The sequence below is a fragment of the Gopherus flavomarginatus genome, chromosome 2, assembly GCF_025201925.1.
Source record: "Gopherus flavomarginatus isolate rGopFla2 chromosome 2, rGopFla2.mat.asm, whole genome shotgun sequence".
In the NCBI taxonomy this organism is placed as follows: domain Eukaryota; kingdom Metazoa; phylum Chordata; order Testudines; family Testudinidae; genus Gopherus; species Gopherus flavomarginatus.
Genome location: NC_066618.1, coordinates 148,471,913 through 148,488,180, shown reverse-complemented (window position 1 = coordinate 148,488,180; position 16,268 = coordinate 148,471,913).

Here is a 16,268-nt window from a genome sequence, read left to right as displayed (position 1 = left end):
GAAGTTAGGACTATCTGGGGCAACGGGTCATTTGGTAGGGCAAAACCTATGGTCATGAACACATCAGATAGCAATGATCCTCCATGGAAGTGATGTGGTTTCAGGATACAAGGAAGCTCTTTTTTAGGTCCCTTAGGATCATTTGATATAGTCTATTTTGTAAGACAGAGCGTCTGTCTTCTCATTGCAGAGCCAAGGTTGTAGGTGACAGTAAAATCAAACATAAAAAAGAAGTCCAATGTAGCTGTTGGGTTAAGGCTTAGCAGAGAATAAGTATTCTAGATTTTTGTGATCAGTGAACAGAGTGTCTGGCTCCCTCTAGCTAATATCTCCAGGTCTCAAAAGCCACTTTAATGTTAAGTAGTTCTTTGTCCAAAATTTCATAATTACACTCAGGAGGAATGAATTTGTGGGAACAGTATGCACAGGGATGAAATTCTTGGTCAAGACCCTGTTTCTGGGACAGAACCACATTGATGGCAACATTGGAAACATTAGTTTCCAAGATGAACATCTGACTTTGGTCAGTACGTGCAAGGATGGGCATGGAAGAGAATTTTCAGATGATTGAAGGCTTCTTGGTCTTTTGGTGCCCAAGCAAACTTGGTGGGTTTTCACAACAAAGATTACAGGGGCCAGGATTCAAGAGTAGTCCTGTATAAAGCACCAGTAGAAATTCACAAGTTCAATGAAGCACTAAATTTCTCAATGCTTCCTGGAGTTGTCCAATTGCAAACTGCTTCCAAGTACTAGTGATCCATGTAGACTCCCTCAGCAGACAGAATGTAGCCTAAGAGTTTGATGGCAGGCTGATCAAAGTGATGGTGGAGTCTTTTAGGACATTGCACACATGCTAGCTGTGTGTATTCTGGTCTTCCAATTAAATCAGGATGTCATCTAAGTAGGCAAACACAGTGATCCAGCATATCTCATTAGACATAATTGATTAGACACTGAAAGGTTGTGGACACATTAGTAAGTCCAAAAAAGCATGCTCCTCTAAGTCTAAATTGGTGAATACCTGGGGTGTTCTTACCCAGTCCAGTAGCTCTGGCATCAGGGGTAGCAGGTATTGATTCCACACAATGATTTTATTTAGCGCACAGTAGTCCACATAGAGTCTTAGGGAGATGTCTTTCTATTTCACAAAGAGGAGAGGAGCCCCAGCCATGGATGTGAAATGCTAGATAAAAATCATCCTCCATATTCTTGTGGATGTAGTGCTTAAGTTCAGCTAATTCAGGTTCTGACATGCAATATATTTGCCCAAATAGAATCGTGGTCCCTGGCTGTATGGCAATGCGGCATTCATTTTGCTGGTGTAGCGGTAGTATGTCTCTATTTTACCTTCTGAATACATTTGAAAACTCCTAATATTTTGCAGGGAGTGTAATGCCTGACCCTAGTAACAAGGAAGGATGTTTTGTTGCCAACAAAATGTTTTGAAGCCTGGGCATGGCATCCTTCTTGAGGTTCTGGTGGCATGATTTAGGAAATCAGGGGGCAGTTCTCCCTGAAAAAACTCAGAAGCCTTGATGTTCTCACTTTAGGGGAGCGATCTGCTCTTGGAGGCTCACCATCCCTTGGGGCATCTGTGATTATGCTTCTTATTGTATGCACAATGGGACTAAGATTGCACATGACCAGGATTCATCACTGAGTTTGGTTCACTGGTTGGATCATTAGCTTCCCCAGCCTGGGTTGAGTAGTGATGGAGAGCGTGGGTTCCATTCTCTTTTAGGGTAGAATGAACCTAGGAGGAGATTGACATAGTCTGTAATGCCTGGTGGCTGAGGTAGGCCATCTATAATAGTAGTCAAGTGTGCGAGGGTGGTTGGGTAACTGGGGAAGGGATGAGGGGAGTCAATCAGTATCAGAGGCAGCCTGGGTCCAGGGTCAGAGTGCCTGTAGGGGTCAGTAGCCAGAAGATACAATCCCAGTTTAGAGAGATGAGGTCGGGAGAGATGGTGAGGCAACAGGGCAGCAAGGCTGGGCTGGGCAAGGCAGCAGGACAAGGCAGTCCAGGCAGCCTTAGCTCAGTGGCTAAGGATGTTGTCTAGCAACCTGTCAAGCCTGGGTTAAATATCAGGGTCCTGACACCACCTCTTCAAAGGCTAATTTGCTGGAGGGGCAATACAGAGTGTCTTAGGATGCCATTGGTAAGATTCTGTCAGCAAACTGAAGAGTGCATTGGGCTTGGGGAATTTGCCCTTCATGGTATACTGCTAAACAGACACTCCCGAGATAATTTATCCTTGGTCTCAAAAAAAATCTTAATTCCTTGATGGGATGCAGTTGATTTCTAAGATAGCTGGCTACTTAATATTCAGTTCTGACTTGGTTTCCCAGTGGCTAGACAATGGTTCTGCAATGGGGAAGCAGGAAAAGTTGGTCGAAGTAGCAGCCATCTCTGATACATCAAACACCTAACTAACCAAACTCCTGTTTAAGCAATTACTCCTGGTTCTGCACCCCGCCCCCCATCTGAAGAGAAGGTTTTTTATTCTAAAACAAGCTGATGCCCAAACCTCTCCACAAAACCGATTTAAATAAATACTTTCCCCACTCCAAGTTTCTGGACTCTTGTTTCCACAAAGTGGTCTACACCATCATTTCAGTCCATCACTGCTTCAGGAATGTACAAAGACCCTGCAATAGCTAGACTACTCTAGAAGGAAGGGAATGAGTGAAATTTGGCATAAGCTAAAGAACATCAATACCAGGACAAAGTTTCTGCTGCATACCTGGACTGGAGCAGGTACCCCATTGATGAGGATAAGTGCTGGAGACCCATGCAACACAAATTAAATTGCCAAACTAATTTAACAAACAGCTCTATGTGACACACACCGAAGGCTTGAATAACCAAGATAAGGTCAGCATCTGAATGAAAAGGACAACCTTTTTAACAACGTTTAACAAGTGTTCTTAATGTTTTCTGTCATCCCAACCCACTTAAATATCAGTTTATTTTTAAATGCACCAGAAAAATCTCCTCTCAGATAGACAACCTACATGTCTCCAGGCTGCAGAATTGCTAAATGACATCATCCTGTAGTGCTGGACAAATAATTGTTGTAAATAATAGTCATCTTGAATGTTGGCTTTTTCCATTGCAGTATTAAATATATATTTTTCTATCATGACCTGATCTACTATCTAACTCTTGTACAGCTTTGCCTCCTTTGCTTGGAGAAGCACCACTCCATACTTAAAAAAAGAAGTGCATTCAACCTTTACTTTATAGTTTTTGGGGTATTTTAAAGATTACAGTAAGAAACTGGAATGATCCTAACCCTTCCCCATTCATGGAGTGGCATATAACTTACATCTACACTCAGACAGAAAAATACCATGTCCAAAAGAGACAACCTACTCCTATTCTCTGAAAAAACACTACTGAAAAATTACTACTCTTTTTGGAGAAGATGTTACAGGGCCTGAACCAAAGCACGCTGAAGTCAATGAAGTTTTCCACTGACATCAATGGATTTGAACCAGCTCACAAAGAAACAGATACTAGTCTGATCCTCTGTGTCTTCATTTGATACTGTTGATTTGTTTATGTTGTGTATTGAAGCATTGGTCTTATTTAACAAAAAGAGTGCTCATGAGCAAGAAACAGAAAGATAAATTAACATTTTCCTACTTTCCAAGCAATGAATTTATAATAGGAAATTTATTATTCTGTGACTTTAAAAAGTCCTTTTAATATTTTCCTGATGATGTGCCATAACGTCAATTTTAAATTATTTCCCTCTTGAGATTTTCAGGCAGAAAGAAAGGTTTTCCTAGTGATTTATCCTTATATCCTCTTTAACTGCCAGATCTTTCATCCAGATTGCATATATAGTAACATCCGTCACTACTGTTCATGTATAAATAATTCAAAATACTAAGATTTAAAATAAAATCTTTAGAAAAATGTAACTTACAATATGTTACAAAACATATACACACATCCTGGAAAACAAACACAAAAGAAATACCCTTTAAAAAAATTGTTTTTAACTGATCTAAATCAGAGCATAAAGTGATGAAACCTGTTACCCAAATAATGTACTGAAGACAGGAATATGGCTATGATTCTATTTGCAAAGAAGAAGCTTACAAATTACTACTCCATTATAATGCAAAATACTGAAATTTATAATAGGCTTTAGGTTGTCTCCTAATTAAGATCAAAGAGCTTGTTTACAAATACCTGCTTATAGATGGATGACAGGCATAATATCACGCAAGACAAGATCAGAAGGAGCAACTCTCTGTACAGGAATTCCCTACTAGCAGTTCTCCCAACTGCTAGCATGGGATTTCACATACAGAGAACGCACATGGAAGCAGCACATGACTAACACACTCCTGTGTAATTCTTTGCAGATCTTTTATGTGTGAGGACTTTCTGATCCTCTCTCTTATTTGTTCTGTTGCAGATACAGTCTATTAGGGATAAATTACTTGACACTATATCTCAAACACTGGTCAGTTCAGCAGACAGTAGGAAGTTAGGTGGGCTTCCCAAACCAAAGAAACAGTAAATTGGAATGCGAAGTGCCCACTTCCATCCACAGGAGCACTCGGTTGTGAAAGGCGGTTCAAGGACTCCACCGTACATGGAAGGTGGAAAATCAGGATTGAACTGGGCATGCCAGTAACCTCAACATCTGCCAAAGAAGTTCCTACAGCATGCATGAAATTCTCTGTTAGAAGCTGAGAGGGCAGCCAGTATTTTACTCCCATGAAAGCTGGCATAGCTTCTATATGAATATTCCAAGGGGAACAGAGGGAGAAAAACACATATCTGGCTTCAAGACTAAGATTGATAGATTATGGAGGGGATGGTATGATGAGATAGTCAGAGATCAATTAATTGCCAAAATTAGGCTATTAGCAGTAAATATGCCCAATGGCCTGTGATGGGATGTTAGATGGGGTGGGATCTGAGGTACTACAGATAATTCTTTCCTGGGTGTGTGGCTGTGAGTCTTGCACACATCCTCCGGGTTTAGCTGATCACCATATTTGGAGTCAGGAAGGAATTTTCCTCCAAGGCAGATTGGCAGAGACCATGGGGATTTTTTGCCTTCTTCTACAGCGTGGGGCATGGGTCACTTGCTGGAGGATTCTCTGCACCTTGACGTCTTTAAACCATGATTTGAGGACTTCAGTGGCTCAGACATACGTTAGGGGTTTGTTGCGGGAGTTGGGGGGGTGAGATTCTGTGGCCTGCGTCATGCAGGAGGTCAGACTAGACTATCATAATGGCCCCTTCTGACCTTAAAATCTATGATTCTCTGATTTTATGAAATAATATTCTATATGAAAATGGAAATACATTCATTTCCACTCTGGAGGTCACTGCTTGCACTTGTGTCAGTCTTAGTGGTTTCAGCTGACAGGGGTTTGTTCAAGCTTTCATTCATATTTGATTAATCTGATTCACATACCCTGAATTTTGCTTTGAATTTGCAGTTTAAAAAAGCCCCCAAACACCAAGTAACAAGGTTTTTCCTGAGTCTGATGTGAAACCAGAGGTCAAGGTTTGCTTAAAATAAAAGGAAGCCTATATTCTCTCATAAGGATTGTGAAACTTTGTGAATCATTGCTAACAGAGGGAGTTTGACTGGGAGTTCACTTGGGGAGAGCCCACTGAGGCTTTCATCCTGAGGCATCTCTGAGTAGTTACTGCTACAGCTGAGGATGCTCTTAGAAGGAAGGTAATATGCATGGTGAGCGATCAGCTGTCGTGACCTGCACAGGATGGGCCATGTTTGTCTTTCGTCCACAGGACAGAAGCAACTTTGTCTGTACAAAGTGCAAGCTGGTCTCCATATTAGAAGAGAAGGTTCAAGGTCTGGAGAAACAAGTATTAACCCTGCGTTGCATAAGAGAAAATGAAGATTTCCGGGACAGACACCAGGATATGCTTTTGGGGCACAACATTCTAAATAATCAGAGCAGGCTGTGCAGTGGGAACAGAAGGACGGTGAAGAAATTTGGTAGCATGACACCTCCAGAAGAAAGATGAGCATCCATGTACCAACAATGCAGACACAGGTGAGCAACTGTTTTTATGTTCTCTCCACAAGTACTAATGCGGAGAGTGGACTAGATGATACATCTGAGGGAAGGGAGCAGGAGACTCCACCAATTGGAAGGCATGAGATGCACTGTCCTAAGGATGGGGGTTCCACGACCACCGCACACAAGAGAAGGAGGTGGATGGTGGTGGTCGGGGACTCCCTTCTAAGGGAGACCAAGTCATTCATCTGCTGTCCCAACTGGGAAAACCGAGAAGTGTGCTGCTTGCCAGGAGCTAGGATTCATGATGTGACAGAGACACTGCCAAGACTCATCAAGCCCTTGAATCACTACCCCTTCCTGTTTCTCCACGTGGGCACCAATAATACTGCCAAGAATGACCTTGAGCAGATTACAGCAGGCTATGTGGCTCTGGGAAGAAGGATAAAAGAGTTTGAGGCGCAAGTGGTGTTCTTGTCTATCTTCCTTGTGGAAGAAAAAGGCCAAGGTAGAGATTACCGAATCATGGAAGTCAACGAATAGCTACGCAGGTGGTGTCGGAGAAAAGGCTTTGGATTCTCTGACCATGGAATGGTGTTCCAAGAAGGATTGCTAGGAAGAGACGGGCTCCACTTAATGAAGAAAGGGAAAGGCATCTGCTCAAGCAGGCTGGCTAACTGAGTAAGGAGGGCTTTAAACTAGGTTCACCTTGCGAAGGAGACCAAAGCCTTGAGGTAAGTTGGGAAGTGGGATGCCAGGAGGAAGCACAAGCAGGAGAGTGCAAGAGGGGAGGAGTCCTGCCTCATACTGAGAAAGCAGGACAAACAGCAAGTTATCTTAAGTGCTTATACACAAATGCAAGAAGCCTGGGAAACAAGCAGGGAGAACTGGAAGTCCCAGCAGAGTTAAAAGAATTATGATGTGATTGGAATAACAGAGTCTTGGTGGGATAACTCACATGACTGGAGCTCTGTTATGGATATAAACTGTTCAGGAAGGACAGGCAAGGCAGAAGAGGTGGGGGAGTTGCATTGTATGTAAGAGAGCAGTATGACTGCTCAGAGCTCCAGTATGAAACTGCAGAAAAACCTGAGAGTCTCTGGATTAAGTTTAGAAGTGTGAGAAACAAAGGTGATGTTGTGGTGGGAGTCTGCTATAGACCGCCAGACCAGGCAGGTGAGGTGAACGAGGCTTTCTTCAGCAACTAACAGAAGTTATTAGATCACAGGCCCTGGTTCTCATGGGGGACTTCAATCACACTGATATCTGCTGGGAGAGCAACACAGCAGTGCACAGACAATCCAGGAAGTTTTTGGAAAATGTAGGGGACAATTCTCTGGTGCAAGTGTTGGGAGGAACCCTCTAGGGGCAGAGCTCTCTTGACCTGCTGCTCACAAACAGGGAAGAATTAGTAGGGGAAGCAAAAGTGTATGGAAACCTGGGAGGCAGTGACCATGAGGTGGTCGAGTTCAGGATCCTGACACAAGGAAGAAAGGAGAGCAGCAGAATATGGACTCTGGATTTCAGAAAAGCAGACTTTGACTCCCTCAGGGAACTGATGGGCAGGATTCCCTGGGATAATAACATGAGGGGGAAAGAAGTCCAAGAGAGTTGGCTGTATTTTAAAGAATCCTTACTGAGGTTGCAGGAACAAACCATCCCAATGTGTAGAAAGAATAGTAAATATGGCAGGCGACCAGCTTGGCTTAACAGTAAAATCCATGCTGACCTTAAACACAAAAAAGACGCTTATAAGAAGTGGAAGATTGGACAAATGACCAGGGCACAGTATAAAAATATTGCTCAGTCATGCAGGAGTGAAATCAGGAAGGGCAAATCACACCTAGAGTTGCAGCTAGCAAGGGATGTTAAGAGTAACAAGAAGGGTTTCTACAGGTATGTTAGCAACAAGAAGGTGGTCAGGGTAAGTGTGGGTCCCTTACTGATTGGGGGAGGCAAAGTAGTGACAGAGGATGTGGAAAAAGCTAATGTACTCAATGCTTTTTTTGCCTCTGTCTTCATGAACAAGGTCAGCTCCCAGACTACTGCACTGGGCAGCACAGTATGGGGAGGAGGTGACCATCCCTCTGTGGAGAAAAGTGGGTCAGGACTATTTAGAAAAGCTAGGTGAGCATAAATCCATGGGGCTGAATGCACTGCATCTGAGGGTGCTAAAGGAGTTGGTGGATGTGATTACAGAGCTATTGGCCATTATCTTTGAAAACTCATGGCTATCGGGGGAGGTCCCATTTGACTGGAGAAGACTATGTAGTGCCCATCTTTAAAAAGGGAAGGAGGAAGATCTGGGAAACTACAGGTCAGTCAGCCTCACCTCAGTTCCTGGAAAAATCATGGAGCAGGTCCTCAAGGAATCCATTTTGAAGCACTTAGAGAAGAGGAAAGTGATCAGGAACAGTCAGCATGGATTCACCAAGGGCAAGTCATGCCCGACTAACCTAATTGCTTTCTATGAGGAGATACCTCCCTCTGTGGATGAGGGGAAAGCAGTGGGTGTGTTATTCATTGATTTTAGCAAAGCTTTTGATATGGTTTCCAACAGTATTCTTGCCAGCAAGTTAAAGAATTATGGGCTGGATGAATGGACTATCAGGTGGATAGAAAGCTGGCTAGATCATCAGGCTCAATGGGTAGTGATCAATGGCTGCATGTCTAATTGGCAGCTGGTATCAAGTGGAGTGCCCCAAGGGTCGGTCCTGGGGCCAGCTTTGTTCAATATCTTCATTAATGGTCGGGAGGATGGCATATATTGCACCCTCAGCAACTTTGCAGATAACACTAAACTGGGAGGAGTGGTAGATAAACTGGAGGGTAGGAATAGGATACAGAGGGACCTAGACAAATTAGAGGATTAGGCCAAATAAATCTGAGGTTCGACAAGGACAAGTGCAGAGTTCTGCACTTAGGATGGAAGAATCCCATGCACCGCTACAGACTAGGGACCGAGTGGCTAGGCAGCAGTTCTGCAGAAAAAGACCTTGAGGTTACAGTGGATGAGAAGCTGGATATGAGTTGACAGTGTTCCTTTGTTGCCAAGAAGGCTAACAGCATTTTGGGCTGTAAGTAGGGGCATTGCCAGAAGAACGAGGGATGTGATCATTCCCCTCTTTTTGGCATTGGTGAGGCCTCATCTGGATAGGGCTGACTCCAAGTTTTTCATATCCCCACGCCCCTTGGCAGCGCCCCAACTCCACCCCTTCTCCGCCCCATTCCAACCCCTTCCCCAAATTCCCAGCCCCGCCTCCTCCCCTGGAAGCGCCGCATTTCCCCTCCTATCCCTCCCTACCAGGCTTGCCTAGGGGTGAGAAGCAAAGTGGCAACGCACTCGGGGGAACAGTCGGAGGTGACCTGCGGGGGGAGCGTTTCCACTGCCCCGCCCAAGTTACTTCCTGTGGCAACTTTCCAAGCCTCCCACCACTGCAGCTCACCTCCGCTCTGCCTGCTCCCCTGAGCGCCCCGCTGCGGCTCTGCTTCTCCCCTCTCCCTCCCAGGCTTGCCTCAAAACAGCTGATTCGTGCAGCAAGCCTGGGAGGGAGAGGGGAGAAGTTGAGCGGCGGTGCGCTCGGGGGAGCAGGCGGCAGTGGAACACAAGTGAGCTGGGGGGGGGAGCGGTTCCTCTGCCTCCACCCCCAGGGTTTCTTCCTGCTGCCCTCCCTGCGCCCCCCACCACCACAGCTCACCTCTGCTCAGGGCCGGTTCCTGATTTTTTGTGCCTCAAGTGTGAAAAAAAAAAAAAAAAGCCGGAGTGCTGCCCCTTGGAAAGTGCCGCCCCAAGCACATGCTTGGAGCGCTGGTGCCTAGAACCAGCCCTGCATCTGGACTACAGTGTCCAGTTTTGGGCCCCACAGTACAAGAAGGGTGTGGAAAAATTGGAAAGTGTCCAGCGAAGGGAAACAAAAATGATTAGGGGGCTGGAGCACATGATTTATGAGGAGAGGCTGAGGGAACTGGGATTATTTAGTCTGCAGAAGAGAAGAATGAGGGGGGATTTGATAGCTGCTTTCAACTACCTGAAAGGGGGTTCCAGAGAGGATGGATCTAGACTGTTCTCAGTGGTAGCAGATGACAGAACAAGGAGCAATGGTCTTAAGTTGCAGTGGGAACGGTTTCGGTTGGATATTAGGAAAAACTTTTTTCACTAGGAGGGTGGTGAAGCACTGGAATGGGTTACCTAGGGAGGTGGTGGAATCTCCTTCCTTAGAGGTTTTCAAGGTCAGGCTTGACAAAGCCTTGGCTGGGATGATTTAGTTGGTGATGGTCCTGCTTCGAGCAGGGGGTTGGACTAGATACCTCCTGGGGTCCCTTCCAACCCTGATATTCTATGATTCAAATATGGACTGGATTTGATATTGATAATATTTGAAGACATCCATGTTTCTCTTGAATTCAGGTTTTACTGTAAACATTTCATCAACCTCTAGCCCTATATTATAGCAACATTCACTGAGACAGCAGGCTGTGATTCCTTTTGGTGTCAAATTCTGAGCTACTGCTATCACATTTTGACTAACACTTGAAAGCAAGATAGAAAAAACAATGGGCCACTGACTTGGAAGTCCACTGGAAACTGATATACCATATATACGCAATCAAAAGCCAGTTTGTTTATAAGTTGACCCCTCCCAAGATGGATACGTAAAAATGGAAAATTTTTATAACCTATTCATAAGCCGACCCTATAATTCAAGGGTCAGCAAACTTTGGCTCCCGGGCCATTAGGATAAGCTGTTGCCGGGCCGAGACGGTTTGTTTACCTCGAGTGTCCACAGCCACAGAGGTAAACCTAAGTAAACAAAGTGTCCCAGCATGCCAGCTGCTTACCCTGATGGGCCAGGACAGCAGTTGGTGGGGAATTTTTTTTTTTGGGGGGGGAGAAACTGGGAGTCAGGCAATAACCCCTGTGACCACCCCCCACATTCTACCCTACCACTAGCCTGGGACCCCCACACTCTCCCCATGCCATCCCTTCCCACCTTATCTGGGAAGCGCCAGAGGAGGATATCTCTGACCTGGCTGGAGCTGCTCTAGCAGGCTGCAGCCTGTTCTAGCGCGCTGGGCCGGGTGGCATGGCCGCAGCCTGCTCTGGGGGGCAGAGCTGAGTGGCACAGCTGCAGCCTGCCAGCCCTGCAGCTGCAGCTGCTTTGGAGGCTTAGGGGAGAGCAGCATGGCCAAGAGTGGAGAGACTCTGGCCCTTCCTCTTCCCTTCTGGCTGTGCTGCTTCTCTTTGCTGTCTCTGTTGGGGGGAGGGGCTGTGTCCCACCTCTCCATCTCTATACCCATTCATAATCTGACCCACTTCTCTAGTGCTTCCCTTTTTTACTAAAAAAGAAATTGGCTTATGAACGAGTATATACAGTAATTATAATAGAAATCTACTGCTGGAATTTCAAACTGCAATGCCCCCATGGTGCAGTTAACATCTTGCCCAGGCAACTCTATAAATCTTCTGGTAGGATTCAATTAACCCCTTTTGACAAAAAGCACTCACAAGCAGATGCTTCTCTGCAACATCTCCTATCCTATGTCTCCCAACTCACTGGAAAAGATTTGTCCAATTGTCACATTCACCCAAAAGGTAATTTGAGTCACCCAGGCAAAAATCTGCTCTTAGGGGCAGCTGTGTGAGTCTGGATTAATTCTCTTGATTTCAGTGGAGTTACTCGATTTTCGCTACTGTAAATTTGTCTGTCATGTGCATATCTTCCACATTAGAGACCCTGTCAAGGTTTTTCCCCCACTTTGAACTTTAGAGTTCAAAAAGTGGGGACCTGCATGATTACTTTAAAGCTTAATTACTAGCTTAAATCTGGTACACTGCCACCAGATAGAAGTTAGCGTCTGGCACACTTTCTGTTCCCCCAAAACCCTCCCTGGGGAACCCAAGACCCAAACCCCTTGGGTCTTAAAACAAGGAGAAATTAACCATGCCCCTTTTTTTCCCCCCCAGACTCTCCCCTCCCTGTGTTGCCTTGAGAGGCTTACACAGATCCAAACTCCTTGGAGCTTAAAACAAAGAGGAATTAACCATCTCCCCTCCTTTTCCCCCACCAATCCCTGGTGAGTTTAGACTCAATCCCTTGAATTCTAAAATAAGGAAAAATCAAACAGGTTCTTAAAAAGAAAGCTTTTAATTAAAGAAAGAAAAGGTAAAAATTATCTCTGTAAAATCAGGATGGAAAATGCTTTACAGGGTACTCAGATTCATATAGACTAGAGGGACCCCCCCAAGCCTGAGATTCAAAGTTATAGCAAACAGAGGTAAAAATCCTTCCAGCAAAAACACCATTTACAAGTTGGGGAAACAAACATAAGACTAATCCAACTTGCCTGGCAATTACTTACTATTTTGAGACATGAAAGACTAATTCAGAAAGATTGGGAAAGCCTGGATGTACGTCTGGTCCCGCTTAGTCCCAAGAGCGAACAACAAACAAAACAAACAGCACAAACAAAGACTTCCCTCCACCAAGATTTGAAAGTATCTTGTCCCCCTATTGGTCATCTGGTCAGGTGTCAGCCAGGTTCACTGAGCTTCTTAACCCTTTACAGGTAAAAGAGACATTAACCCTTAATTATCTGTTTATGACAGACCTGCATAATAAATCAGCATCAGCTCTATCAGAAGTTAAAAAGGGAATCTGTCCGTGCCTAAGCCAATAACAGCAGGGACACCATCTTCTGGTATTCAAGTCAAAATAAGAGATGCACATTTTTATCTGCTGATCACCAGATGCAGAGCAACATTATCTAAAACGGGTTCAAATGATTTAGGTTGCTTAGTCTAAGCTTTGGATGCCTCATGTATGTGACCTATGCAGTAGTATGCATTTAGAATTTGAATATGACAGCATGATAGCAATTGAACATAAGTTATTTCTTGCACAATCTCACATTCTGCATTTATTAACAAATCAGAGCTAGTGCTGACTGTTTGTCCTATACCACATGCCACCATAAAGAACTGTGCAATCTAAATCCTGATATTACCTATTCACTATGTTATGTGCCTGGCTGATGTCAGTATGGCTACTCCAAATGTCCTAACAGTCCTGTGTCCCTCTGAACCACATCAGTGATTTCTGCTGTGCTACCCTGATCCTATCTAACTGATGTGGTGATGTTTATGATGCCCCCCGCCCCCTGCTTATCCATGTGCAGTGCAGATGTGGTATAACATTACTAACATAACTCTAGAAGGCTGAGTCAGAAGCAGTATGGTAAAAATTAATAGTGCAGAACAACAATACCAAATAAAAAGCACAAGGCAACTAGTACATTTTATCATCATTTTTATTATTGTAGCACTAGCAATCCCAGTCACTGTTGGAGATTGAAGGTGTGTTTTTTTTGTTTGTGTGTTTTTTTCCCTCTCTCAGAAGTCTAACCTTTTCCTTTGCAGAGATAAGAGATCAAAGTATAACTCAATCACAACGTAGGCTTGTCAATGGAAAAGATTTTTTCCACCACTATGGATGGTCAGAGAGCCTCCCAGGTATTCTTCCTTCCTACATAATTGAGAAGGTATTAAACATGGGGGATGCTACCGTGGTTTCCTCTCCCCATTCCTAGTCCCCCATCCCTGGTAAACCACACAATTTCAAATCAGGTGGAAAAGATAAAGAAGCACTGTGGCACTTTCCTTCACCTTTCCTTCCTGCGCTCAGGAGCTTGCTCCTGAGCTCTGCACGCCCCTTCAGAACCTTTCTGCCCTTGGCAGTCTCCCAGGCACAGGTCCCCATGGCAAAAGACACCAGATACCCTCAAGTCCCTAATTCTTGCTTCCCTACACCGTTCCATAGATTCCAATGCCAGAAGGGACCATTGTGATGATCTAGTCTGTCCTCCTCCATAATGCAGGCCAGACCCATTCAGCTTCCCCAAAATAATTCCTAGAGCACATCTTTTAGAAAAATATCTTAATTTAAAAATGGTAGTTAATGGAGAATCCACTATGACCCTTGGTAAATTTCACCATTCCTCCAAACCCTTCCTGCCCTCCTTCTCCAGCTGCTCAATGATTTTGAGAGGCTCAAAAGGTAAGTAGAAGAAAGAGGTGGGGAAATGACTAGTGGTACCCACCCTGCTCCACCTCAAAGATTTTTTCTGGTTTGCAGTAGTGGTACTCCCATCTGACTAATCACAGATTAGTCTTTTGTAGAGGCCAAGGGAGCACTAGTGTTTTTCCCTGCCTCTTCCTGTGGTGCTAAACTCAGTTTCCCTCTGATATTTGCATGTTCCTTCACCATGCCCACACATGAATATATACTTGAAACCTTAACTCAAACTTTCTGAGGGTGTGAAATTTACCATACAGCATATACATAGAAGTTGACAGAATATTAGCAATGTTTAGTGGAAGAGTACTGGTTTCAAAATCCATCATCATCAGTTTTACAAAGTTGGAGCCTGCTCCTAAACCTGACAGACCCCCAAGGAACCACAGGGGACTTAGGATATCCTCATAGAGACTACATCCTTATGTACTGGCTCTAGTGCCCATCCGTAGGCCCCTGGGAAGAGATCAATCTTTGAAGAGCCTCCTCAAAGACTGGATCATGGGAAATTAAAAGATTCGACTTGTTCGGGAAAATTTTGGCAAACCAGTAAAGTGCCTAAACCACTGTCACTTGTTGCTAACAGTAGCCAAATTAGCAGGCCACACTGAGCCATTCTTGCTTATTGCTAAAAGTAGCCAAGTCAGCAGGTCGTAAATCAGTCATGCAGGTGGGGAGGGGAGTTTGGGTGCCATAGACAGGGGAGGTTGACCCCGCACACTTTGTGCTAAGAGTGCTGAAATTGCAGATGCATGTATTTTAGAAAAAAAACAAATAGCCTGTTTATACATGTTCCTGGGAATGTTTGTCAGTGCCCAAAATCATGGACACTCTGAGAAAAAATATATATATATATGGTTAATTGACGATCATAAGCTGTTTGGCCTTTTAAACCTGCTTGCTTAGCAAGTTTTCTTTAAGAGATATGTCATTGTATTACTAATGTATAAATAAGGGGTGAAAGTTTGAGGTAATTGGACTTCTCAGGAGGGGCTTTTCAGGAACGCCTCTGGATGCATCTTCAGGTCCTCACTGGCAGAGGGAAGCCTGGCTAGCTGACGCCTGTCACGGTGCCACTCAAAAGTCATGTTCAGCTTCGGTAATTAGCGAGGGTTGGGGTTGTTTTACTAACCTGTTGCTGACGTGTGTACGTGCTTGAGACTAAGTAAAGTTTAGCTTTAAGTGAAAGCACTCGTGTTGTCCTGTTTGTGCCAGCCATCTATCGGTCGAATGACTGTCTCTCTCTTGATTTATTTCCTGACACCACCTCGCACAGAGTAAAAGTTACCAAGAGCTTTGGGTTGAAAGAACCCCAGGTAACAGACTTACCTTCTTGGCTGCATGTGGCATAGCAAATGTTCTTTCTCTTGTACCCTCTGCTGACACTGCTCTGACTTTATGGTAATCAGCCTCTTCTTGCGACACAGCCCTCTGGCCAGGTCATGTTTTTGTCCCACGCCTCCAGGGCAACAAAAGGTCTAAGAAATACTGGTCACAATCTTTATCTCTAGTCTTTGGCCCTCAACTCTGGGGTCCAAAGTCCTTGCATCCCTTCACTTAGTCATCCTTATCTCCTCAACGGCCCCACATTCCCCTGCTTTCTCCGGCAGCTGTTAGGGGAACTCAGGCTCTCCTACTACACTGGGTTCCAATCCAGGGACCCTGTAACCAGGGGCCAAGATCTGCTCTGTCTGACTCCTTGGTGCTGCCTCCCTGGACTCCTTTCTAGCCTACCCTTTTTATTAGGCCTTCTCCCCTGCCACTTTCCCGGATCTTGTAATGACCTCCCTGGAGGTCTAGTTTCTGCCCCAGGCTCCATTCCCTCATAATCCTCATGCCAGGGCTCCTTTGAGCAGGCTCCCAGAAGTGTTCCACTCATCCAGTTTCTCCACCTGCAAGTCCTACTTCAGCTGAATATTCCTGCTCTTGGGTTAGGCCTCTCCCTCATTGAGCTCATTCTTCCTCATTACCTCAGGGCCCTGCATGAACCTTCTTCCCAGAAGGGTGTCCCAGGTCTATCTCGTTTTATCATAACCTTTGCCAGGCCAGCTCCTGATGAGCTTTCCTTTTTCTTTGCACTCTACAATCAAAAGAGAGACTGCAGATTTCCTTCCCTTTGGCCCCCTTTTAATCTGTGCTTCTCTTCTTTATAGTCACAACCCAGTTCCCTCCCGA